We start from the raw sequence: 25,570 nt of genomic DNA on the forward strand, positions 1-25,570 counted from the left end.
GCTAACCACAACTTTTTTGATTTTCTGTCCATTTATTAAACGAGTGTCGGGTAAACCAAGAGGCTATGGAACATAGCTGGGCCATTTGATGGTATCTAATAATATTGGGAAATGCTAGGCCACCATCTGAGCATGAGGCCATGAGCACTGAACATGGGATCCTATGTTGTTTATAGTTCCATACATATTGTTGATCTGCTTGTCATTTTTTCAGCTGTGCATAGGGGACAGGTACAGGCAGCGTTTGAAACAAATATAAGAGCTTGGGAAGAATAGACATTTTGATAATAACTGTACAGTAGGGCAAAAAAGTATTTAGTCAGCCACCAATTGTGCAAATTCTCCCACTTAAAAAGATGAGAGAGGCCTGTAATTGTCATCATAGGTATACCTCAACTATGAGAGACAAAATGTGGAAACAGTTTGAAAGAGTTGAAAGTCCGTGTTACCCAGCGACAGCCCCAAAACATCACTGCTCTAGAGGAGATCTGCATGGAGGAATGGACCAACATACCAGCAACAGTGTGTGACAACCTTGTGAAGACTTACAGAAAACGTTTGACCTCTGTCATTGCCAACAAAGGATATATAACAAAGTATTGAGATGAATGTTTGATATTAACAAAATACTTATTTTCCACTATTATTTGCAAATAAATACTTTCAAAAATCTGACTGTCTGGATTTGTTTCCACATTTTGTCTCTCATAGTTGAGGTATACCTATGATGACAATTGCAGGCCTCTCTCATCTATTTTTTTCATTTAAATTAATTTTGTTGAACACAGCAGACCGATCAACATACATCAATAGGAAACCATGTACAGCTTTTGACAAACTTATACTTGTATATAATAAGGAACTTTGCTGGTACCACAACATTCACATAGAGAAAGGGAGAGTTTTACAGGAACAACCGTCCTACTTGCCGACCCCAACAGGGACAAGCACAGCTGTGAAAATCCCCATAAAGAAAGCTGCCGCAGACTGCTGAGATCCAATAAATTTTTCATTAAATATAGGTAGGAAATACAGCTAGTAGAAAAATAAAGTGCATAGGAAAACATTAAAAGAGAGAGGAAAGAATTTGGACTTATTCCGGTCCTGATCAGAAAGGAACGGGAGATAGAGGAAGGGACGATAAGTTACAGGAGAGCCATGAAAAAAAAAGGGGGGATGGGGGGGGGGGAGTATTCCCTCCACCCCGACAGCCAACCACCAAAGGCCGCTCCAGAGGGCACTCTAAACTACCCGGCTCGCCACAGGATACGCCAGGTCCTTGTATTCCTGCGAAAACCAGAATTGGTACCAATAAAACCACGTTTTGTTATGTTTCTCCTCCTTCCGGTGGACCGCCGCTGTCAATTGCTCCATCAGGCCTATTTCGCTCACCACAGCCAGCCACTGTCCCATTGATGGGGGGGTCCTCCCTCTTCCAATTTAGGGGCACACAGATTCTCGCCACGTTGAGCAGGTGAATCATGAGTGAGTTCCTATATCTCCTTCTCGGCACTGGGGTAAGATGTAGGAGGCACTGGGCTGGATCATCTGCTAGGGCTATATCCGTTAGTTTCAGGATCACTCGGCGCACACTCTCCCAAAATGGTCGAATGTGCGGACAGGACCAGAATACATGCAGCAGTGAACCTTCTGCCTGATGGCATCTCCAGCAGGCGGAAGACACCGATGGGTAAATTCTATGAAGGAGTGTGGGGAATCCTATACCACCTAGCCAGCAGCTTGTACCCTGCCTCCTGGAATCTCGTGGCGATAGTGGAACGTTGAGCAAAATACAGGACCCTCTCTCTCTGTTCCTTCGTAAAGGTCTGACCCAAATCCAGCTCCCACTTCCCCAAGTACGGAGGGGGTGCCCCATCTGGGGGGGCAACCACCAACTTTTACAGTATCGATAATAAGTGGCGGGCCGGGGCAGGGTCCAGACATAGCCCCTCAAAAGCAGACAGGGAGTGGACCCGATCAGGTTGAAAATGCAAGGAGGTCAAAAAGTGTCTAATCTGGATGGCCCTCCATCTGTCTAGGGGAGGGTCCAGCATCAACTGAATTTCTTCAACCGAGAGCCACCATCCCCCTCAACAAAAGTCCTGCAACCGACTCTGTGAACTCCCTAAATCTCCCACTGGACTTACTAGCGGGAAATTCCTGAGCACCAATCACCGGGGACAACAGGGAGGGGTCCTGGGAGCTCACTCTTACCAATTTCGAGTTGGCTATAACTGACAGCGTGTTCCCTATCAACGGGGGATTTTTTAAAGTTGCCGGGAGGCTCGAGGTTTGCCACACCAGAGTCGGCAAAGGGAATGGAGACAACGCCTGTTCCACCTCCACCCACTCCTTTTCCGTGGAATGTTTGACCCAGTCTAGGGCTCTGGTACAATGAACCGCCTGATGATATTTGACAGGGTCCGGGAAGCTAATGCCTCCTTGGTCCTTCGGCAGGGTCAGGGTTCTATACGCAATTCGTTTTATTCTATATCCCCACAGGAAACGTAAAAATTCCCCCATCACCATCCTAAGAAAATGGGGAGGCACCACCACCGGTAGCGTTTGCAGGAGGTACAAAAGTCTCGGCAGGACGACCATCTTAAGGATGCCGTTCCTGCCGAACCAAGAGTGAGTATGTTTATGCCAGCGCTGTAGGTCAAGACGTAGGGTGGTTAGCCAGGGGGTATAGTATTCCTGAAAGGTTGACGCGAGGGAGGGGGGTCAGATATATTCCCAGGTATTTGATTTTGTTTTTGGCCCATGCAAAGGGAAAGTTCCATCGCAAGTTGTTCAGGGTTTCACTAGGGAGGTTAATATTCAGTGCTTCCGATTTGTGTTCATTAATTTTGTAGTTGGAAAGGGCAGAGTACGACCTGAGTGCCTTCAGTAAATTAGGTATAGACGTAACCGGGTTGGTCACAAAAAATAAAAGATCATCGGCGTATGCCGCTACTTTATGGTGACTATTGCCTAGCCCGCTGCCCTGAATATTCTGATCCTGTCTAATATGCGCCAGTGTCGAGATAAAAATCAGGGGCGAGAGCGGGCACCCCTGCCGAGTCCCATTGCTGAGGCTAAAAGGTTTGGATACTCTCTCATCTTTTTAAGTGTGAGAACTTTTGACTTTTCACAATTGGTGGCTGACTAAATAGTTTTTTGCCCCACTGTATGTCCTAAGAGGGAGATGTGATGTTTCTTCCACTGTTGTAGTGTTATGCCCTGTGAAAACGGTTGGATTTTCCGACAACAAATATTGCATGTGAGCTTGTCAGAAAGTCAGACCCTGCATATGCTCCATAGAACATTTGTTGTCGGAATTTCCGCCAACAAATGTTTGAGAGCAGGTTCTCAAATTTTCTGACCACAAAACTTGTCGGAAATTCCGAGTGTGTGTACATAAGTCCGATGCATAAAAGTCCACACATGCTCAGAATCGAGCAGAAGAGCCACACTGGCTATTGAACTTCATTTTTCTCAGCTCGTCGTGCGTGTTGTACGCCACTGTGTTCTTGACGTTTGGAATTTCCAACAATATTTGTGTGACTGTGTGTATGCAAGACAATGTTGAGCCAACATCCTTCGGAAAAAAATACAGGGTTCTGTTGTCTGAAAATCCGATCGTGTGTACAGGGCATTAGCCTGATTTGCTGATAAAGGGGGGGGGGAGACTTCCTGGTACAGTGTAGGGGAAAGTCTGGGTGATAAATACTCCCAGGTACTTTTAAAGCCGCATAGGGGAAACAGGATATTAAGTGCTGAATTTCGTCTGCCGGGATGTTAAGGGGAAGGGGATGGGCTTCTGGCTCCATTGCGATCAAGCTCAGCATGCAAATTTGGCGGAGAGATTCTAGGTTGGGTCAGGGTAAGGATGATATCATCTGCAAAAAGTGAAATTCCCTCCCTGACATACCCCTGAATGCCTGATTGGCACCGATCCACGATCCGAACGGGTCACCCCGCTTGGATCGGCACACGACCGCAGAACGCTCCGCGGTCTCGGCCTTAGGAAAGGCCGCGGCTTCGGCCTAGTTCTGGAGCGGAAGCCATCTTGGTACACCCGTCGGCATTTAAAATGTGATCACTCTGTGACGGAGCGATCACCTGTAAACAAACTGGGTTCCTCTCTCCCCTCTCTGTACTGATCTGTACAGTGGAGGGGAGAAATCAGATGGCAGCCACAGCCATCCCAGCAATACTCTGCCAATACTCTGCAATGCATACCCTGCCGATACTCTGCAATGCATACCCTGCCGATACTCTGCAATGCATACCCTGCCAATACTCTGCAATGCATGCCCTGCCAATACTCTGCGATGCATGCCCTGCCAATACTCTGCAATGCATACCCTGCCAATACTCTGCAATACTTAACCTGACAATACTCTGCAATACTTAACCTGACAATACTCTGCAATACTTAACCTGCCAATACTCTGCAATACCCTGCCAATACTTATCCTGCCAATATTCTGCAATACCCTGCCAATACTTACCTTGCCAATACCCAGCCATACCCATCCATGCTCAGCCAATATTACATTGGGGGAGATGACGTGGATATTACAGTGGGGGAGATGTATATTGCTGTGGGGACTATATGGTGGTGGCATTTTCACAGGTTTTTGCAAATTCAATTATTATTTGCTGATCCAAAAAATGATCCGATCCGTGACTCTGATCCGAGGAACGATCCGATCCGTGAGTTTTTTGATCCATTGCACCCCCACTGAGCACCCACAAATTGACGCGGCTAAAGGCATAGAGCAAATAATAGAGGGGAGAGCGAGCAGCCTTGTCATGTACATTGGTCCCCAAAAAAGTTGAGGAGAGGACATAGGGAGTCCGGACCTGGAATGACGGGTCAGTATAGAGGTGGTGGCTTGCTCGTAGAAAAGTACAGATTTTTCCAGCTTGCTGGCTAATAATTTTAAACTCTTAAAATCCTGAATGAACCAGATGACGTCTGAATGACGAAACGCGTAGGGCGTGGCCAGATACGTACACCTCCAGTGCAAACGGCGTGCTAGCCGAGTGGAAGTTCCGAACGCTTTTTACAATACGTGTTTTATCGTACTAAATGTGAGTACTTTTAAGTTGTTACAAATAAACTGAGTTGCAAACATACTATACCATGGAAAGTCCTCTTTTTTACTACATGTAATACGAGGTACAACATCCCCACGGAGGAACGAGGGATCTCCCCAGCATTACAGCAAAGACAGCCCAAGAAGCGACACAGTGGCTTATACTGTGGAGGCTGATCCACCCCGGACGGGGTCGTATCTCTGGTGAGAGCAAAATTCATAAATACGAACGGATAGCGAAGTTACTCCCTCCACTCCTCTTCTATACATAGAAAATCTTTTTTCACTATTTATTTTCAATTTTTACCCAATTAGACTTTCATATCTGATTTGTCACCGCAAGATTTTTTCACATTATGGACTAAATCTCTATTATTACTTATACTTTTTTTCCCAATTTTCTTATCTCTACTTGGGAATTTTTTGAAACCTAACACAGTATTTGTTGCACTTTTCATTTTTCACTTGTGTTCACAACTGTACAAATTTGAAGTTTTTGGTTTTGTTTTATGGTCATTTTACTGAATTTGCAAACCAAGGCACTTGGTTACGCCATAACCACAGTCACAGGCACTTTGAGTATAATTTTTAGAATTTCACTGTTGATTATAGATTGAGTTTAGTAACATAGTATCTATCATTTATCCATTTACCTCAGCTATTTAATTTATTTATACATATTTTTTATTTTTATTCTTATTTTTATTTTATTTACTAATTTATTAACCAGCACGCTGGAAAATTTATATTCACTTTTGTATTCACTATTTAATATTGACTGATTCTTAGCACTATATTATTTATTGGGTTTATTATTTTAGTATATCTTGGTTCATTCAGGATTTTAAGAGTTTAAAATTATTAGCCAGCAAGCTGGAAAATCTGTACATTTTTATGACACCTATATTTAGTGAGTTTAAAAAGGTATAGCGCCATATCTATTTTCTCTATCTCACCTTTCTTACTGTTCCATCCATTAGGATGGAAACAAAATAGAGGCTGCTCTTACCTACATTACATTATATATACTCTCTGGTTAACAAATCCCATAGCGCGCCCTATCCTTTTATTTTTATTTGCTCGTAGAAAAGCCCCCCTAAATCCCATATGACGTAGTGTGGTGAACAGGAAAGGACAACCTGGGTGGTCAAAGGCCTTCTTCGCGTCCAGGCTAAGTATTAAGGAAGCCTGGCCTTCACAATTCATCACAAAAATGCGATTACACATTTTTCTAGCTAATAGGGAGTCGGCCTTGTTACCCTTATCATAGTATAATTGTTTCAAACTGCTTAAGGCTTTTTCGACTCGGCCAAGAGACAATTCTCTAAGAGTAGTGAGTAAGCGAACAATCTTTTTAAGTAGAAGCAGGAATGGCGTTCTTTTTCAGTCTGTAGTTTAACAGCCCGAGCATTCTTTTTCATAGTCGAAGAGATTGCTATACAACGACTGCGAAGAACGGCCTTGTGGGCTGCCCATAGAGCAGAGAGAGACATCAGGGGTATCCTTTTCAGCAAAGAATCGTTTCAGGGTAGACTCCAGCTCATAATTAGAGGGAAGATGTTGGAACAGAAAGTTGTTTATTTGCCAATGGCAGGGTCTGCGGAGGGGGGTACCTAAGGATAGTGTGAGCAGCATGGGGGCATGGCCGGACCAGGAAGTCGTATAGATTGGTCCGGTTTAGATCATTTGAAGTGTGGGGCTGTTAAGGAAATGTCATCTGTATGAGAGTGTGTGCAATGGGGAGCTGAATAAAATGTATACTGTTCTCTAGGTTGGAGAACCCGCCAGGCATCCAAAAGAGCATGACGTCTAGTAAGTTGCCAAAAAAGCTGTCTCTTAGTGCCCGTTCACACTACCACGACTTGTCAGGCGACTTAGCCGCCTGACAAGTCGCGCTCCGTTCTGTACTATGGAACCGTTCTAATAGGAGCGACTCAAGTCGCTCCGACTTAGAAAAAGGTTCCTGTAGTATTTTCGGGGCGACTTCAGGCGACTTGCATTGACTTCTATACAGAAGTCATTTTGCAAGTCGCCGCTGAAGTCGTGTGCAGGTCGCGTCTGTGAGTCGCGCTGCAAGTCGCGTCGCCCCTGTGTGAACGGGCACTAAGGATTCGGGATTGCGAGCCCCGGGCACCCAACACATGGCGGTCAAAAGCCGCAGAATGGGGTAAATTAAAATCACCCCCAATAATCCGATTTTCGTGGTCAGGCCGCAAAAAGCAAGAAAAAACTTTAGACAGGAAGCTGAGCTGTCGGACATTCAGGGTATATAGGACACAGAAGGTAACTGTCTGTTTCTGCCATGAGCATGTGGGTCAATGTAGGAGTGTGAACAGGGAATCACGCTGCAGAGACAAACATAGGTGCCCAGTGATGGTGGCATCACAGGCTCCAAAATAAGGTATGAAACTAAAAAGGTTTTATTTAAAAATTTCACTGCATGTTGATGTCGGGGGAGAAAGGAACCAGAGAAAGAAACATATAACTCGTATAAACTTCTTTAAATCAACACTGTGGTTCTTATGAAATTAAGCTGAAGGGTTTCGCTTCTCTGCCTTTTAGCTAAGATCAAGTGTAGTATCTGTTCTTATCAGTTTCCAGAGGAGGCGCTGTGCTGCTTCCATTGGAGGGGGCGGGCAATTCCAATGGTGTCATTGCACCTGGAAGGGCCCATTTCTGGAGTGACTATGCCAAGTTGGCCGATAGATGCTGGGGGCTGGCCCATGGTCCAGTCTGAGCCGTCTGGAAGGGAGCTCCTGGTGAGGATGGAGAGCCACTGGGTCTGGCCAGAGGGTCAGGCCCCTAGCCTTCTGGCCTAGATCGGGGTGGACCTTGCTCTGGCCAGGTAATTTGGGAGAGCACGCTGGTAGCTCCTTATACGCTAAGGGGAGGAGTTGTCAGTGTCTCCTGGAGTTAAATAGGTGGGGGTGAGGGTAACACCCCCAAAGCTTCTTCCTCCTGGCTGGGGTGGTCTGGGTCATTGGTCAGGGTTGTACCAAAAGCCTGTGGCGAATGTGCCCCTGAAGTGGCAGTTCAGGGGTGCCATAGAGTCACTGAGTAAGGGTCACCTTGATGTATGGCACCATGATCACTTTACCATACACTTTTTTTACACCTGCCTCTAGGGCCGAGCCTTTTGGCTAGGACCAGAAAAAATTTGGATTCCTGGCTGAAGGGCCGGCCATTGTATTACACAATGGTCACTTTAACTCTCTCCCACTTCCTTCTCCCCCACTTTCTATTTATTTTACCCATTGTTGTCACTTTTTTGTATTCTTTTGTTTGGTGTATACACGTTTTGCCTCTGTGTGGTGAGTAGGGTGTCGGTCCTTGGGCCAACCCTGAAAGTCTTGGGAGGTGGGGGGCATAGGCCTTCTGGCTTGGTTCGCCCTCTCTCATGGGGCCTCCCTTCGGGGAGCCCCACCTAGTACTTGGGTGGGTCTGTTTCGGCAGACCTTTCAAAGACTCTAATCCTACAAAATCCCTGACTTTGTGCAAGAGTAAAAATCGATGCCGGTTTGAAGCCAAAAGGTAGTCACGCCAAACATTGATTTGATGTAGATTTTTCTTCTGTTCTCTGACTTTGAGAATTGATGAAAAAAAACAAAACAAAAAAAAAACGATAAAATGTAAAAGCATTCTTACTTTGCAGTATTTCTTCACACCTGCCTGAAACTTTTGCTCAGAGCTGCCTTTAGGCATCGTCGCAGAGGTTGAAGGGTGCAGGGAATTCAAAATGTTTTTGGCAGATGTAACTGTTCACACTGATGAATTTTAGCTGCGCGCTTAGTTGTTTGCCTTGAGTTCTTACTGTGTTTTTTTTACAAGCGTTCAGCCATTTCATACTGACACAAGTGAGAGTTAACATCCTGACTCGTGAGTAGGTCAGCGAGTGAGTTAGAGCAGACAGGCTTGTGAACAGTGTAGCGTCGGCGCCCTTTGATATGCAATAGGCTACGGGCTTTGTTTAGTGGAGGGACGCTACGCTGTGGCTGGGTGCTTAAGGGCCCTCCCCGTATGCAAAATTATGTGCTGCTGCAGTGTACGCTGGGAATGTTTGGTTTTTCAGATTCCTTTTCATAGAATCCAGACATTTGGGGGACATTTTATCTATTAGGGGCAGATTAACGACTCTTAACTGTTTTAGGGGGATATGGCTGGCTTGTGGTCTAACGCTGAGGAAGGCTAGTTTGTCCCACGTCCAGGAAGCTTCCATAACTTGGTGGAGGCGTGCCCCGACCGGGGAGCACTAGCTGGTCAATTCCAACTCATACTTACCTGGCAGGGGAGATACCATGATCATGAAGGTGGTTCTCCCAGGGCGAGGCTCGGCCATTGCACTCCGGCTGTGCTGACCCCTGCGATTTCCTCAAATGCAGGAAACTCGACTGCATAATTTGTGGTAGTGGGGGACTGCGTTCGCGCTTTCCCCTGATCATCTTGGTTAAAAACAGCTTTCAAAAAAACACCTATTTTTGTGCTTGTCAACATCTCGGCTGTTTCCCAGTGTTTTTATAGACAGCCTTCTCCCGTTTACACAAGCGCGCTACGTAGCTTGCCCGCGCGCCACAGTTTTTACACAATTGCTTTGCCTATGTACAGATTTCCCTGGCTACTCGTATGTGCTACAGGCCCCTACGCCATTCCACTCTGTAAACAGCAATGCTTAAAAGCTGATCGCTGCCAAACATGGTCCTCTTTTGGACTTGCCTGTTCATCCCCCTGCATTTAGCATATAGGGTCTCTTTCTCTACCTTTGACACTCTTGCCTCCACAACTACTTTTCACCTCCCGCCTGCCTCTCCAGATCATTCCCAATCATGGCCTTGGACTCACAAACCGAAGAAACTCATCACACAAGTTTTACTCTTTAGGGGGGAACATAGAAAATAGGACAGGTTCCTCCAACCATTTCTACCCTGCTGGACTTCAGGAATGTACGGGTGTTGGAGAGATGGCACTCGGCGTCCTTTTTTGTGTTTTTTGCTTTTTTTTTAATTTATTTTGTTTATTTTTATTCCCCTCCCTCCGAATACACTACTGTGCAAACGTTTTAGGCAGGTGTGAAAAAATGCTGTCGATTAAGAATGCTTTCAGAAATAGAAGTGTTAATAGTTTTTTATCAATTAACAAAATGGAAAGTCAATGAACAGAAGAGAAATCCAAATCAAATCGGTATTTGGTGTCGCCACCCTTTTGCCTTCAATACGGCATAATTGTTTCTAGGTACGCTTGTGCACACAGTTTTCGAAGGAACTCGGCAGACAGGTTGTTCCAAACATCTTGGAGAACCAACCCCAGATCTTCTGTGGATGTAGGCTGCCTCACATCCTTCCCTCTTTTCTTTTCCTCTAATCCCAGACAGACTCGATGATGATGAAATCGGGGGCTCTGTGGGGGCTAAACCATTACTCCCAGGACTCTTTGTTGTTCTTTATGCTGAAGATCGTTCTTAATGACATTGGCTGTATGTTTGAGGTCATTGTCCTGCTGCAGAGTAAATTTGGGGCCAATCACACGCTTCCCTGATGGTATGGCACGATGGATAAATATCTGCCCGTATACCTTCGCATCGTCGACACCATTGATCCTCACCAAATCTCCCACTCCATTTGCTGAAATGCAAGCAACCCCAGACTTGTAGGGAACCTCCGCAATGCTTCACGGTTGCCCGCAGACACTCATTTTTGTACCGCTCTCCAGCCCTTCTGCAAACAAACTGCCTCCTGCAACAGCCTAATACTTCAAAGTTTGACCCCTCAGTCGAGAGGACCCGCTGGCATTTTTCTGCACCCCAGTTACTATGTTTTCGTGCATAGTTGAGTGGCGGAGACTTGTTTCCACATCGGAGGTATGGCTGTTTGGCTGCAATTCTTCCATGAAGGCCGCCTCTGGCCAGACTTCTGCGGACAGTAAATGGGTATACCTGGGTCCAACTGGATTCCACCAGTTCCGTGTGCTGATGGCAGTGCTGGACTTTTTCCGATGTCGAAGGAAAGTAAACATATGATGTGTTTTTCATCTGCTGCAATAGGTTTCCTCGGCCGAACACTGCGTCTCCGATCCTCAACGTTGCCCGTTTTCTTTTCGCTCCTTTAAAAGAGCTTGACCGGCGCACCTTAAAACCCCAGTCTGCTTTGAAATCTTTGCCAGGGAGTGACTTTGCTGATGCAGTCAAACTACCTTGTGACTTTGTTTCTGTGCTCAGTCTTGCCATGGTGTAAGGCTTGGGACTGGAAACTATCTTCTACAACCTCACCTTAGTGGCAGACTTTAGCTGTGCTTCACCCAGTTTTAAGCCTCCTACGCAGCTGTTTCTGTGTCCGTTAATGACTGTGTTTCAGCCTACATATATGTTAAGGATCATTTGCCCCTGCTTTGGTATAATTTGTTTAATCACACGCCTGACTCTAATCCTACAAAATCCCTGACTTTGTGCAAGAGTAAAAATCGATGCCGGTTTGAAGCCAAAAGGTAGTCACGCCAAACATTGATTTGATGTAGATTTTTCTTCTGTTCTCTGACTTTGAGAATTGATGAAAAAAAACAAAACAAAAAACAAAACCAAAAAAAACGATAAAATGTAAAAGCATTCTTACTTTGCAGTATTTCTTCACACCTGCCTGAAACTTTTGCTCAGAGCTGCCTTTAGGCATCGTCGCAGAGGTTGAAGGGTGCAGGGAATTCAAAATGTTTTTGGCAGATGTAACTGTTCACACTGATGAATTTTAGCTGCGCGCTTAGTTGTTTGCCTTGAGTTCTTACTGTGTTTTTTTTACAAGCGTTCAGCCATTTCATACTGACACAAGTGAGAGTTAACATCCTGACTCGTGAGTAGGTCAGCGAGTGAGTTAGAGCAGACAGGCTTGTGAACAGTGTAGCGTCGGCGCCCTTTGATATGCAATAGGCTACGGGCTTTGTTTAGTGGAGGGACGCTACGCTGTGGCTGGGTACTTAAGGGCCCTCCCCGTATGCAAAATTATGTGCTGCTGCAGTGTACGCTGGGAATGTTTGGTTTTTCAGATTCCTTTTCATAGAATCCAGACATTTGGGGGACATTTTATCTATTAGGGGCAGATTAACGACTCTTAACTGTTTTAGGGGGATATGGCTGGCTTGTGGTGTAACGCTGAGGAAGGCTAGTTTGTCCCACGTCCAGGAAGCTTCCATAACTTGGTGGAGGCGTGCCCCGACCGGGGAGCACTAGCTGGTCAATTCCAACTCATACTTACCTGGCAGGGGAGATACCATGATCATGAAGGTGGTTCTCCCAGGGCGAGGCTCGGCCATTGCACTCCGGCTGTGCTGACCCCTGCGATTTCCTCAAATGCAGGAAACTCGACTGCATAATTTGTGGTAGTGGGGGACTGCGTTCGCGCTTTCCCCTGATCATCTTGGTTAAAAACAGCTTTCAAAAAAACACCTATTTTTGTGCTTGTCAACATCTCGGCTTTTTCCCAGTGTTTTTATAGACAGCCTTCTCCCGTTTACACAAGCGCGCTACGTAGCTTGCCCGCGCGCCACAGTTTTTACACAATTGCTTTGCCTATGTACAGATTTCCCTGGCTACTCGTATGTGCTACAGGCCCCTACGCCATTCCACTCTGTAAACAGCAATGCTTAAAAGCTGATCGCTGCCAAACATGGTCCTCTTTTGCACTTGCCTGTTCATCCCCCTGCATTTAGCATATAGGGTCTCTTTCTCTACCTTTGACACTCTTGCCTCCACAACTACTTTTCACCTCCCGCCTGCCTCTCCAGATCATTCCCAATCATGGCCTTGGACTCACAAACCGAAGAAACTCATCACACAAGTTTTACTCTTTAGGGGGGAACATAGAAAATAGGACAGGTTCCTCCAACCATTTCTACCCTGCTGGACTTCAGGAATGTACGGGTGTTGGAGAGATGGCACTCGGCGTCCTTTTTTGTGTTTTTTGCTTTTTTTTTTAAATTTATTTTGTTTATTTATTTTTATTCCCCTCCCTCCGAATACACTACTGTGCAAACGTTTTAGGCAGGTGTGAAAAAATGCTGTCGATTAAGAATGCTTTCAGAAATAGAAGTGTTAATAGTTTTTTATCAATTAACAAAATGGAAAGTCAATGAACAGAAGAGAAATCCAAATCAAATCGGTATTTGGTGTCGCCACCCTTTTGCCTTCAATACGGCATAATTGTTTCTAGGTACGCTTGTGCACACAGTTTTCGAAGGAACTCGGCAGACAGGTTGTTCCAAACATCTTGAAGAACCAACCCCAGATCTTCTGTGGATGTAGGCTGCCTCACATCCTTCCCTCTTTTCTTTTCCTCTAATCCCAGACAGACTCGATGATGATGAAATCGGGGGCTCTGTGGGGGCTAAACCATTACTCCCAGGACTCTTTGTTGTTCTTTACGCTGAAGATCGTTCTTAATGACATTGGCTGTATGTTTGAGGTCATTGTCCTGCTGCAGAGTAAATTTGGGGCCAATCACACGCTTCCCTGATGGTATGGCACGATGGATAAATATCTGCCCGTATACCTTCGCATCGTCGACACCATTGATTCTCACCAAATCTCCCACTCCATTTGCTGAAATGCAAGCAACCCCAGACTTGTAGGGAACCTCCGCAATGCTTCACGGTTGCCCGCAGACACTCATTTTTGTCCCGATCTCCAGCCCTTCTGCAAACAAACTGCCTCCTGCAACAGCCTAATACTTCAAAGTTTGACCCCTCAGTCGAGAGGACCCGCTGGCATTTTTCTGTACCCCAGTTACTATGTTTTCGTGCATAGTTGAGTGGCGGAGACTTGTTTCCACATCGGAGGTATGGCTGTTTGGCTGCAATTCTTCCATGAAGGCCGCCTCTGGCCAGACTTCTGCGGACAGTAAATGGGTATACCTGGGTCCAACTGGATTCCACCAGTTCCGTGGGCTGATGGCAGTGCTGGACTTTTTCCGATGTCGAAGGAAAGTAAACATATGATGTGTTTTTCATCTGCTGCAATAGGTTTCCTCGGCCGAACACTGCGTCTCCGATCCTCAACGTTGCCCGTTTTCTTTTCGCTCCTTTAAAAGAGCTTGACCGGCGCACCTTAAAACCCCAGTCTGCTTTGAAATCTTTGCCAGGGAGTGACTTTGCTGATGCAGTCAAACTACCTTGTGACTTTGTTTCTGTGCTCAGTCTTGCCATGGTGTAAGGCTTGGGACTGGAAACTATCTTCTACAACCTCACCTTAGTGGCAGACTTTAGCTGTGCTTCACCCAGTTTTAAGCCTCCTACGCAGCTGTTTCTGTGTCCGTTAATGACTGTGTTTCAGCCTACATATATGTTAAGGATCATTTGCCCCTGCTTTGGTATAATTTGGTTAATCACACGCCTGACTCTAATCCTAAAAAATCCCTGACTTTGTGCAAGAGTAAAAATCGATGCCGGTTTGAAGCCAAAAGGTAGTCACGCCAAACATTGATTTGATGTAGATTTTTCTTCTGTTCTCTGACTTTGAGAATTGATGAAAAAAAAAAAAAAAAAAAAAAAAACCAAAAAAACGATAAAATGTAAAAGCATTCTTACTTTGCAGTATTTCTTCACACCTGCCTGAAACTTTTGCTCAGAGCTGCCTTTAGGCATCGTCGCAGAGGTTGAAGGGTGCAGGGAATTCAAAATGTTTTTGGCAGATGTAACTGTTCACACTGATGAATTTTAGCTGCGCGCTTAGTTGTTTGCCTTGAGTTCTTACTGTGTTTTTTTTACAAGCGTTCAGCCATTTCATACTGACACAAGTGAGAGTTAACATCCTGACTCGTGAGTAGGTCAGCGAGTGAGTTAGAGCAGACAGGCTTGTGAACAGTGTAGCGTCGGCGCCCTTTGATATGCAATAGGCTACGGGCTTTGTTTAGTGGAGGGACGCTACGCTGTGGCTGGGTGCTTAAGGGCCCTCCCCGTATGCAAAATTATGTGCTGCTGCAGTGTACGCTGGGAATGTTTGGTTTTGCAGATTCCTTTTCATAGAATCCAGACATTTGGGGGACATTTTATCTATTAGGGGCAGATTAACGACTCTTAACTGTTTTAGGGGGATATGGCTGGCTTGTGGTCTAACGCTGAGGAAGGCTAGTTTGTCCCACGTCCAGGAAGCTTCCATAACTTGGTGGAGGCGTGCCCCGACTGGGGAGCACTAGCTGGTCAATTCCAACTCATACTTACCTGGCAGGGGAGATACCATGATCATGAAGGTGGTTCTCCCAGGGCGAGGCTCGGCCATTGCACTCCGGCTGTGCTGACCCCTGCGATTTCCTCAAATGCAGGAAACTCGACTGCATAATTTGTGGTAGTGGGGGACTGCGTTCGCGCTTTCCCCTGATCATCTTGGTTAAAAACAGCTTTCAAAAAAACACCTATTTTTGTGCTTGTCAACATCTCGGCTGTTTCCCAGTGTTTTTATAGACAGCCTTCTCCCGTTTACACAAGCGCGCTACGTAGCTTGCCCGCGCGCCACAGTTTTTACACAATTGCTTTGCCTATGTACAGATTTCCCTGGCTACTCGTATGTGCTACAGGCCCCTACGCCATTCCACTCTGTAAACAGCAATGCTTAAAAGCTGATCGCTGCCAAACATGGTCCTCTTTTGGACTTGCCTGTTCATCCCCCTGCATTTAGCATATAGGGTCTCTTTCTCTACCTTTGACACTCTTGCCTCCACAACTACTTTTCACCTCCCGCCTGCCTCTCCAGATCATTCCCAATCATGGCCTTGGACTCACAAACCGAAGAAACTCATCACACAAGTTTTACTCTTTAGGGGGGGAACATAGAAAATAGGACAGGTTCCTCCAACCATTTCTACCCTGCTGGGCTTCAGGAATGTACGGGTGTTGGAGAGATGGCACTCGGCGTCCTTTTTTGTGTTTTTTGCTTTTTTTTTTATTTATTTTGTTTATTTTTATTCCCCTCCCTCCGAATACACTACTGTGCAAACGTTTTAGGCAGGTGTGAAAAAATGCTGTCGATTAAGAATGCTTTCAGAAATAGAAGTGTTAATAGTTTTTTATCAATTAACAAAATGGAAAGTCAATGAACAGAAGAGAAATCCAAATCAAATCGGTATTTGGTGTCGCCACCCTTTTGCCTTCAATACGGCATAATTGTTTCTAGGTACGCTTGTGCACACAGTTTTCGAAGGAACTCGGCAGACAGGTTGTTCCAAACATCTTGGAGAACCAACCCCAGATCTTCTGTGGATGTAGGCTGCCTCACATCCTTCCCTCTTTTCTTTTCCTCTAATCCCAGACAGACTCGATGATGATGAAATCGGGGGCTCTGTGGGGGCTAAACCATTACTCCCAGGACTCTTTGTTGTTCTTTATGCTGAAGATCGTTCTTAATGACATTGGCTGTATGTTTGAGGTCATTGTCCTGCTGCAGAGTAAATTTGGGGCCAATCACACGCTTCCCTGATGGTATGGCACGATGGATAAATATCTGCCCGTATACCTTCGCATCGTCGACACCATTGATCCTCACCAAATCTCCCACTCCATTTGCTGAAATGCAAGCAACCCCAGACTTGTAGGGAACCTCCGCAATGCTTCACGGTTGCCCGCAGACACTCATTTTTGTACCGCTCTCCAGCCCTTCTGCAAACAAACTGCCTCCTGCAACAGCCTAATACTTCAAAGTTTGACCCCTCAGTCGAGAGGACCCGCTGGCATTTTTCTGCACCCCAGTTACTATGTTTTCGTGCATAGTTGAGTGGCGGAGACTTGTTTCCACATCGGAGGTATGGCTGTTTGGCTGCAATTCTTCCATGAAGGCCGCCTCTGGCCAGACTTCTGCGGACAGTAAATGGGTATACCTGGGTCCAACTGGATTCCACCAGTTCCGTGTGCTGATGGCAGTGCTGGACTTTTTCCGATGTCGAAGGAAAGTAAACATATGATGTGTTTTTCATCTGCTGCAATAGGTTTCCTCGGCCGAACACTGCGTCTCCGATCCTCAACGTTGCCCGTTTTCTTTTCGCTCCTTTAAAAGAGCTTGACCGGCGCACCTTAAAACCCCAGTCTGCTTTGAAATCTTTGCCAGGGAGTGACTTTGCTGATGCAGTCAAACTACCTTGTGACTTTGTTTCTGTGCTCAGTCTTGCCATGGTGTAAGGCTTGGGACTGGAAACTATCTTCTACAACCTCACCTTAGTGGCAGACTTTAGCTGTGCTTCACCCAGTTTTAAGCCTCCTACGCAGCTGTTTCTGTGTCCGTTAATGACTGTGTTTCAGCCTACATATATGTTAAGGATCATTTGCCCCTGCTTTGGTATAATTTGTTTAATCACACGCCTGACTCTAATCCTACAAAATCCCTGACTTTGTGCAAGAGTAAAAATCGATGCCGGTTTGAAGCCAAAAGGTAGTCACGCCAAACATTGATTTGATGTAGATTTTTCTTCTGTTCTCTGACTTTGAGAATTGATGAAAAAAAACAAAACAAAAAACAAAACCAAAAAAACGATAAAATGTAAAAGCATTCTTACTTTGCAGTATTTCTTCACACCTGCCTGAAACTTTTGCTCAGAGCTGCCTTTAGGCATCGTCGCAGAGGTTGAAGGGTGCAGGGAATTCAAAATGTTTTTGGCAGATGTAACTGTTCACACTGATGAATTTTAGCTGCGCGCTTAGTTGTTTGCCTTGAGTTCTTACTGTGTTTTTTTTACAAGCGTTCAGCCATTTCATACTGACACAAGTGAGAGTTAACATCCTGACTCGTGAGTAGGTCAGCGAGTGAGTTAGAGCAGACAGGCTTGTGAACAGTGTAGCGTCGGCGCCCTTTGATATGCAATAGGCTACGGGCTTTGTTTAGTGGAGGGACGCTACGCTGTGGCTGGGTGCTTAAGGGCCCTCCCCGTATGCAAAATTATGTGCTGCTGCAGTGTACGCTGGGAATGTTTGGTTTTTCAGATTCCTTTTCATAGAATCCAGACATTTGGGGGACATTTTATCTATTAGGGGCAGATTAACGACTCTTAACTGTTTTAGGGGGATATGGCTGGCTTGTGGTGTAACGCTGAGGAAGGCTAGTTTGTCCCACGTCCAGGAAGCTTCCATAACTTGGTGGAGGCGTGCCCCGACCGGGGAGCACTAGCTGGTCAATTCCAACTCATACTTACCTGGCAGGGGAGATACCATGATCATGAAGGTGGTTCTCCCAGGGCGAGGCTCGGCCATTGCACTCCGGCTGTGCTGACCCCTGCGATTTCCTCAAATGCAGGAAACTCGACTGCATAATTTGTGGTAGTGGGGGACTGCGTTCGCGCTTTCCCCTGATCATCTTGGTTAAAAACAGCTTTCAAAGAAACACCTATTTTTGTGCTTGTCAACATCTCGGCTGTTTCCCAGTGTTTTTATAGACAGCCTTCTCCCGTTTACACAAGCGCGCTACGTAGCTTGCCCGCGCGCCACAGTTTTTACACAATTGCTTTGCCTATGTACAGATTTCCCTGGCTACTCGTATGTGCTACAGGCCCCTACGCCATTCCACTCTGTAAACAGCAATGCTTAAAAGCTGATCGCTGCCAAACATGGTCCTCTTTTGCACTTGCCTGTTCATCCCCCTGCATTTAGCATATAGGGTCTCTTTCTCTACCTTTGACACTCTTGCCTCCACAACTACTTTTCACCTCCCGCCTGCCTCTCCAGATCATTCCCAATCATGGCCTTGGACTCACAAACCGAAGAAACTCATCACACAAGTTTTACTCTTTAGGGGGGAACATAGAAAATAGGACAGGTTCCTCCAACCATTTCTACCCTGCTGGACTTCAGGAATGTACGGGTGTTGGAGAGATGGCACTCGGCGTCCTTTTTTGTGTTTTTTGCTTTTTTTTTTTAATTTATTTTGTTTATTTATTTTTATTCCCCTCCCTCCGAATACACTACTGTGCAAACGTTTTAGGCAGGTGTGAAAAAATGCTGTCGATTAAGAATGCTTTCAGAAATAGAAGTGTTAATAGTTTTTTATCAATTAACAAAATGGAAAGTCAATGAACAGAAGAGAAATCCAAATCAAATCGGTATTTGGTGTCGCCACCCTTTTGCCTTCAATACGGCATAATTGTTTCTAGGTACGCTTGTGCACACAGTTTTCGAAGGAACTCGGCAGACAGGTTGTTCCAAACATCTTGAAGAACCAACCCCAGATCTTCTGTGGATGTAGGCTGCCTCACATCCTTCCCTCTTTTCTTTTCCTCTAATCCCAGACAGACTCGATGATGATGAAATCGGGGGCTCTGTGGGGGCTAAACCATTACTCCCAGGACTCTTTGTTGTTCTTTACGCTGAAGATCGTTCTTAATGACATTGGCTGTATGTTTGAGGTCATTGTCCTGCTGCAGAGTAAATTTGGGGCCAATCACACGCTTCCCTGATGGTATGGCACGATGGATAAATATCTGCCCGTATACCTTCGCATCGTCGACACCATTGATCCTCACCAAATCTCCCACTCCATTTGCTGAAATGCAAGCAACCCCAGACTTGTAGGGAACCTCCGCAATGCTTCACGGTTGCCCGCAGACACTCATTTTTGTCCCGATCTCCAGCCCTTCTGCAAACAAACTGCCTCCTGCAACAGCCTAATACTTCAAAGTTTGACCCCTCAGTCGAGAGGACCCGCTGGCATTTTTCTGTACCCCAGTTACTATGTTTTCGTGCATAGTTGAGTGGCGGAGACTTGTTTCCACATCGGAGGTATGGCTGTTTGGCTGCAATTCTTCCATGAAGGCCGCCTCTGGCCAGACTTCTGCAGACAGTAAATGGGTATACCTGGGTCCAACTGGATTCCACCAGTTCCGTGGGCTGATGGCAGTGCTGGACTTTTTCCGATGTCGAAGGAAAGTAAACATATGATGTGTTTTTCATCTGCTGCAATAGGTTTCCTCGGCCGAACACTGCGTCTCCGATCCTCAACGTTGCCCGTTTTCTTTTCGCTCCTTTAAAAGAGCTTGACCGGCGCACCTTAAAACCCCAGTCTGCTTTGAAATCTTTGCCAGGGAGTGACTTTGCTGATGCAGTCAAACTACCTTGTGACTTTGTTTCTGTGCTCAGTCTTGCCATGGTGTAAGGCTTGGGACTGGAAACTATCTTCTACAACCTCACCTTAGTGGCAGACTTTAGCTGTGCTTCACCCAGTTTTAAGCCTCCTACGCAGCTGTTTCTGTGTCCGTTAATGACTGTGTTTCAGCCTACATATATGTTAAGGATCATTTGCCCCTGCTTTGGTATAATTTGGTTAATCACACGCCTGACTCTAATCCTACAAAATCCCTGACTTTGTGCAAGAGTAAAAATCGATGCCGGTTTGAAGCCAAAAGGTAGTCACGCCAAACATTGATTTGATGTAGATTTTTCTTCTGTTCTCTGACTTTGAGAATTGATGAAAAAAAAAAAACAAAACCAAAAAAACGATAAAATGTAAAAGCATTCTTACTTTGCAGTATTTCTTCACACCTGCCTGAAACTTTTGCTCAGAGCTGCCTTTAGGCATCGTCGCAGAGGTTGAAGGGTGCAGGGAATTCAAAATGTTTTTGGCAGATGTAACTGTTCACACTGATGAATTTTAGCTGCGCGCTTAGTTGTTTGCCTTGAGTTCTTACTGTGTTTTTTTTACAAGCGTTCAGCCATTTCATACTGACACAAGTGAGAGTTAACATCCTGACTCGTGAGTAGGTCAGCGAGTGAGTTAGAGCAGACAGGCTTGTGAACAGTGTAGCGTCGGCGCCCTTTGATATGCAATAGGCTACGGGCTTTGTTTAGTGGAGGGACGCTACGCTGTGGCTGGGTGCTTAAGGGCCCTCCCCGTATGCAAAATTATGTGCTGCTGCAGTGTACGCTGGGAATGTTTGGTTTTGCAGATTCCTTTTCATAGAATCCAGACATTTGGGGGACATTTTATCTATTAGGGGCAGATTAACGACTCTTAACTGTTTTAGGGGGATATGGCTGGCTTGTGGTCTAACGCTGAGGAAGGCTAGTTTGTCCCACGTCCAGGAAGCTTCCATAACTTGGTGGAGGCGTGCCCCGACTGGGGAGCACTAGCTGGTCAATTCCAACTCATACTTACCTGGCAGGGGAGATACCATGATCATGAAGGTGGTTCTCCCAGGGCGAGGCTCGGCCATTGCACTCCGGCTGTGCTGACCCCTGCGATTTCCTCAAATGCAGGAAACTCGACTGCATAATTTGTGGTAGTGGGGGACTGCGTTCGCGCTTTCCCCTGATCATCTTGGTTAAAAACAGCTTTCAAAAAAACACCTATTTTTGTGCTTGTCAACATCTCGGCTGTTTCCCAGTGTTTTTATAGACAGCCTTCTCCCGTTTACACAAGCGCGCTACGTAGCTTGCCCGCGCGCCACAGTTTTTACACAATTGCTTTGCCTATGTACAGATTTCCCTGGCTACTCGTATGTGCTACAGGCCCCTACGCCATTCCACTCTGTAAACAGCAATGCTTAAAAGCTGATCGCTGCCAAACATGGTCCTCTTTTGGACTTGCCTGTTCATCCCCCTGCATTTAGCATATAGGGTCTCTTTCTCTACCTTTGACACTCTTGCCTCCACAACTACTTTTCACCTCCCGCCTGCCTCTCCAGATCATTCCCAATCATGGCCTTGGACTCACAAACCGAAGAAACTCATCACACAAGTTTTACTCTTTAGGGGGGGAACATAGAAAATAGGACAGGTTCCTCCAACCATTTCTACCCTGCTGGGCTTCAGGAATGTACGGGTGTTGGAGAGATGGCACTCGGCGTCCTTTTTTGTGTTTTTTGCTTTTTTTTTTATTTATTTTGTTTATTTTTATTCCCCTCCCTCCGAATACACTACTGTGCAAACGTTTTAGGCAGGTGTGAAAAAATGCTGTCGATTAAGAATGCTTTCAGAAATAGAAGTGTTAATAGTTTTTTATCAATTAACAAAATGGAAAGTCAATGAACAGAAGAGAAATCCAAATCAAATCGGTATTTGGTGTCGCCACCCTTTTGCCTTCAATACGGCATAATTGTTTCTAGGTACGCTTGTGCACACAGTTTTCGAAGGAACTCGGCAGACAGGTTGTTCCAAACATCTTGGAGAACCAACCCCAGATCTTCTGTGGATGTAGGCTGCCTCACATCCTTCCCTCTTTTCTTTTCCTCTAATCCCAGACAGACTCGATGATGATGAAATCGGGGGCTCTGTGGGGGCTAAACCATTACTCCCAGGACTCTTTGTTGTTCTTTATGCTGAAGATCGTTCTTAATGACATTGGCTGTATGTTTGAGGTCATTGTCCTGCTGCAGAGTAAATTTGGGGCCAATCACACGCTTCCCTGATGGTATGGCACGATGGATAAATATCTGCCCGTATACCTTCGCATCGTCGACACCATTGATCCTCACCAAATCTCCCACTCCATTTGCTGAAATGCAAGCAACCCCAGACTTGTAGGGAACCTCCGCAATGCTTCACGGTTGCCCGCAGACACTCATTTTTGTACCGCTCTCCAGCCCTTCTGCAAACAAACTGCCTCCTGCAACAGCCTAATACTTCAAAGTTTGACCCCTCAGTCGAGAGGACCCGCTGGCATTTTTCTGCACCCCAGTTACTATGTTTTCGTGCATAGTTGAGTGGCGGAGACTTGTTTCCACATCGGAGGTATGGCTGTTTGGCTGCAATTCTTCCATGAAGGCCGCCTCTGGCCAGACTTCTGCGGACAGTAAATGGGTATACCTGGGTCCAACTGGATTCCACCAGTTCCGTGTGCTGATGGCAGTGCTGGACTTTTTCCGATGTCGAAGGAAAGTAAACATATGATGTGTTTTTCATCTGCTGCAATAGGTTTCCTCGGCCGAACACTGCGTCTCCGATCCTCAACGTTGCCCGTTTTCTTTTCGCTCCTTTAAAAGAGCTTGACCGGCGCACCTTAAAACCCCAGTCTGCTTTGAAATCTTTGCCAGGGAGTGACTTTGCTGATGCAGTCAAACTACCTTGTGACTTTGTTTCTGTGCTCAGTCTTGCCATGGTGTAAGGCTTGGGACTGGAAACTATCTTCTACAACCTCACCTTAGTGGCAGACTTTAGCTGTGCTTCACCCAGTTTTAAGCCTCCTACGCAGCTGTTTCTGTGTCCGTTAATGACTGTGTTTCAGCCTACATATATGTTAAGGATCATTTGCCCCTGCTTTGGTATAATTTGTTTAATCACACGCCTGACTCTAATCCTACAAAATCCCTGACTTTGTGCAAGAGTAAAAATCGATGCCGGTTTGAAGCCAAAAGGTAGTCACGCCAAACATTGATTTGATGTAGATTTTTCTTCTGTTCTCTGACTTTGAGAATTGATGAAAAAAAACAAAACAAAAAACAAAACCAAAAAAACGATAAAATGTAAAAGCATTCTTACTTTGCAGTATTTCTTCACACCTGCCTGAAACTTTTGCTCAGAGCTGCCTTTAGGCATCGTCGCAGAGGTTGAAGGGTGCAGGGAATTCAAAATGTTTTTGGCAGATGTAACTGTTCACACTGATGAATTTTAGCTGCGCGCTTAGTTGTTTGCCTTGAGTTCTTACTGTGTTTTTTTTACAAGCGTTCAGCCATTTCATACTGACACAAGTGAGAGTTAACATCCTGACTCGTGAGTAGGTCAGCGAGTGAGTTAGAGCAGACAGGCTTGTGAACAGTGTAGCGTCGGCGCCCTTTGATATGCAATAGGCTACGGGCTTTGTTTAGTGGAGGGACGCTACGCTGTGGCTGGGTGCTTAAGGGCCCTCCCCGTATGCAAAATTATGTGCTGCTGCAGTGTACGCTGGGAATGTTTGGTTTTTCAGATTCCTTTTCATAGAATCCAGACATTTGGGGGACATTTTATCTATTAGGGGCAGATTAACGACTCTTAACTGTTTTAGGGGGATATGGCTGGCTTGTGGTGTAACGCTGAGGAAGGCTAGTTTGTCCCACGTCCAGGAAGCTTCCATAACTTGGTGGAGGCGTGCCCCGACCGGGGAGCACTAGCTGGTCAATTCCAACTCATACTTACCTGGCAGGGGAGATACCATGATCATGAAGGTGGTTCTCCCAGGGCGAGGCTCGGCCATTGCACTCCGGCTGTGCTGACCCCTGCGATTTCCTCAAATGCAGGAAACTCGACTGCATAATTTGTGGTAGTGGGGGACTGCGTTCGCGCTTTCCCCTGATCATCTTGGTTAAAAACAGCTTTCAAAGAAACACCTATTTTTGTGCTTGTCAACATCTCGGCTGTTTCCCAGTGTTTTTATAGACAGCCTTCTCCCGTTTACACAAGCGCGCTACGTAGCTTGCCCGCGCGCCACAGTTTTTACACAATTGCTTTGCCTATGTACAGATTTCCCTGGCTACTCGTATGTGCTACAGGCCCCTACGCCATTCCACTCTGTAAACAGCAATGCTTAAAAGCTGATCGCTGCCAAACATGGTCCTCTTTTGCACTTGCCTGTTCATCCCCCTGCATTTAGCATATAGGGTCTCTTTCTCTACCTTTGACACTCTTGCCTCCACAACTACTTTTCACCTCCCGCCTGCCTCTCCAGATCATTCCCAATCATGGCCTTGGACTCACAAACCGAAGAAACTCATCACACAAGTTTTACTCTTTAGGGGGGAACATAGAAAATAGGACAGGTTCCTCCAACCATTTCTACCCTGCTGGACTTCAGGAATGTACGGGTGTTGGAGAGATGGCACTCGGCGTCCTTTTTTGTGTTTTTTGCTTTTTTTTTTTAATTTATTTTGTTTATTTATTTTTATTCCCCTCCCTCCGAATACACTACTGTGCAAACGTTTTAGGCAGGTGTGAAAAAATGCTGTCGATTAAGAATGCTTTCAGAAATAGAAGTGTTAATAGTTTTTTATCAATTAACAAAATGGAAAGTCAATGAACAGAAGAGAAATCCAAATCAAATCGGTATTTGGTGTCGCCACCCTTTTGCCTTCAATACGGCATAATTGTTTCTAGGTACGCTTGTGCACACAGTTTTCGAAGGAACTCGGCAGACAGGTTGTTCCAAACATCTTGAAGAACCAACCCCAGATCTTCTGTGGATGTAGGCTGCCTCACATCCTTCCCTCTTTTCTTTTCCTCTAATCCCAGACAGACTCGATGATGATGAAATCGGGGGCTCTGTGGGGGCTAAACCATTACTCCCAGGACTCTTTGTTGTTCTTTACGCTGAAGATCGTTCTTAATGACATTGGCTGTATGTTTGAGGTCATTGTCCTGCTGCAGAGTAAATTTGGGGCCAATCACACGCTTCCCTGATGGTATGGCACGATGGATAAATATCTGCCCGTATACCTTCGCATCGTCGACACCATTGATCCTCACCAAATCTCCCACTCCATTTGCTGAAATGCAAGCAACCCCAGACTTGTAGGGAACCTCCGCAATGCTTCACGGTTGCCCGCAGACACTCATTTTTGTCCCGATCTCCAGCC

General features: G+C 45.8%; 1 protein-coding gene, 6 non-coding genes and 1 pseudogene across 8 annotated transcripts in view; all 8 read left to right on the forward strand.

The window, feature by feature from the left end:
• SLC38A9 (solute carrier family 38 member 9) overlaps positions 1 to 25,570 on the forward strand; it is a 252,387-nt gene that overhangs the window by 46,579 nt on the left and 180,238 nt on the right. The window contains exon 1 of one of the 2 annotated variants that reach the window (XM_077462718.1): positions 5,069 to 5,291. The exons of the other annotated variant lie outside the window; for it this stretch is intronic. The gene's annotated coding sequence lies outside the window, so the exon portion shown is untranslated. Of the gene's footprint in view, positions 1 to 5,068; positions 5,292 to 25,570 lie in introns of those variants that run through there. 2 annotated transcript variants of the gene reach the window in all.
• LOC143941761 (U2 spliceosomal RNA) lies at positions 7,630 to 7,732 on the forward strand (annotated as a pseudogene).
• Positions 9,358 to 9,521, forward strand: LOC143941996 (U1 spliceosomal RNA). The gene has a single exon (XR_013264614.1). It is a non-coding gene; the product is annotated as a U1 spliceosomal RNA (small nuclear RNA).
• Positions 12,312 to 12,475, forward strand: LOC143942007 (U1 spliceosomal RNA). The gene has a single exon (XR_013264627.1). It is a non-coding gene; the product is annotated as a U1 spliceosomal RNA (small nuclear RNA).
• LOC143941303 (U1 spliceosomal RNA) lies at positions 15,271 to 15,434 on the forward strand. Its single transcript, XR_013264009.1, has one exon. It is a non-coding gene; the product is annotated as a U1 spliceosomal RNA (small nuclear RNA).
• Positions 18,225 to 18,388, forward strand: LOC143941316 (U1 spliceosomal RNA). The gene has a single exon (XR_013264020.1). It is a non-coding gene; the product is annotated as a U1 spliceosomal RNA (small nuclear RNA).
• LOC143941328 (U1 spliceosomal RNA) lies at positions 21,176 to 21,339 on the forward strand. The gene has a single exon (XR_013264031.1). It is a non-coding gene; the product is annotated as a U1 spliceosomal RNA (small nuclear RNA).
• On the forward strand, positions 24,130 to 24,293 carry LOC143941339 (U1 spliceosomal RNA). Its single transcript, XR_013264042.1, has one exon. It is a non-coding gene; the product is annotated as a U1 spliceosomal RNA (small nuclear RNA).

This window comes from Lithobates pipiens, unplaced genomic scaffold, assembly GCF_037356315.1.
Source record: "Lithobates pipiens isolate NorthernLeopardFrog02 unplaced genomic scaffold, aLitPip1_a1.2 Scaffold_3, whole genome shotgun sequence".
NCBI lineage: Eukaryota > Metazoa > Chordata > Amphibia > Anura > Ranidae > Lithobates > Lithobates pipiens.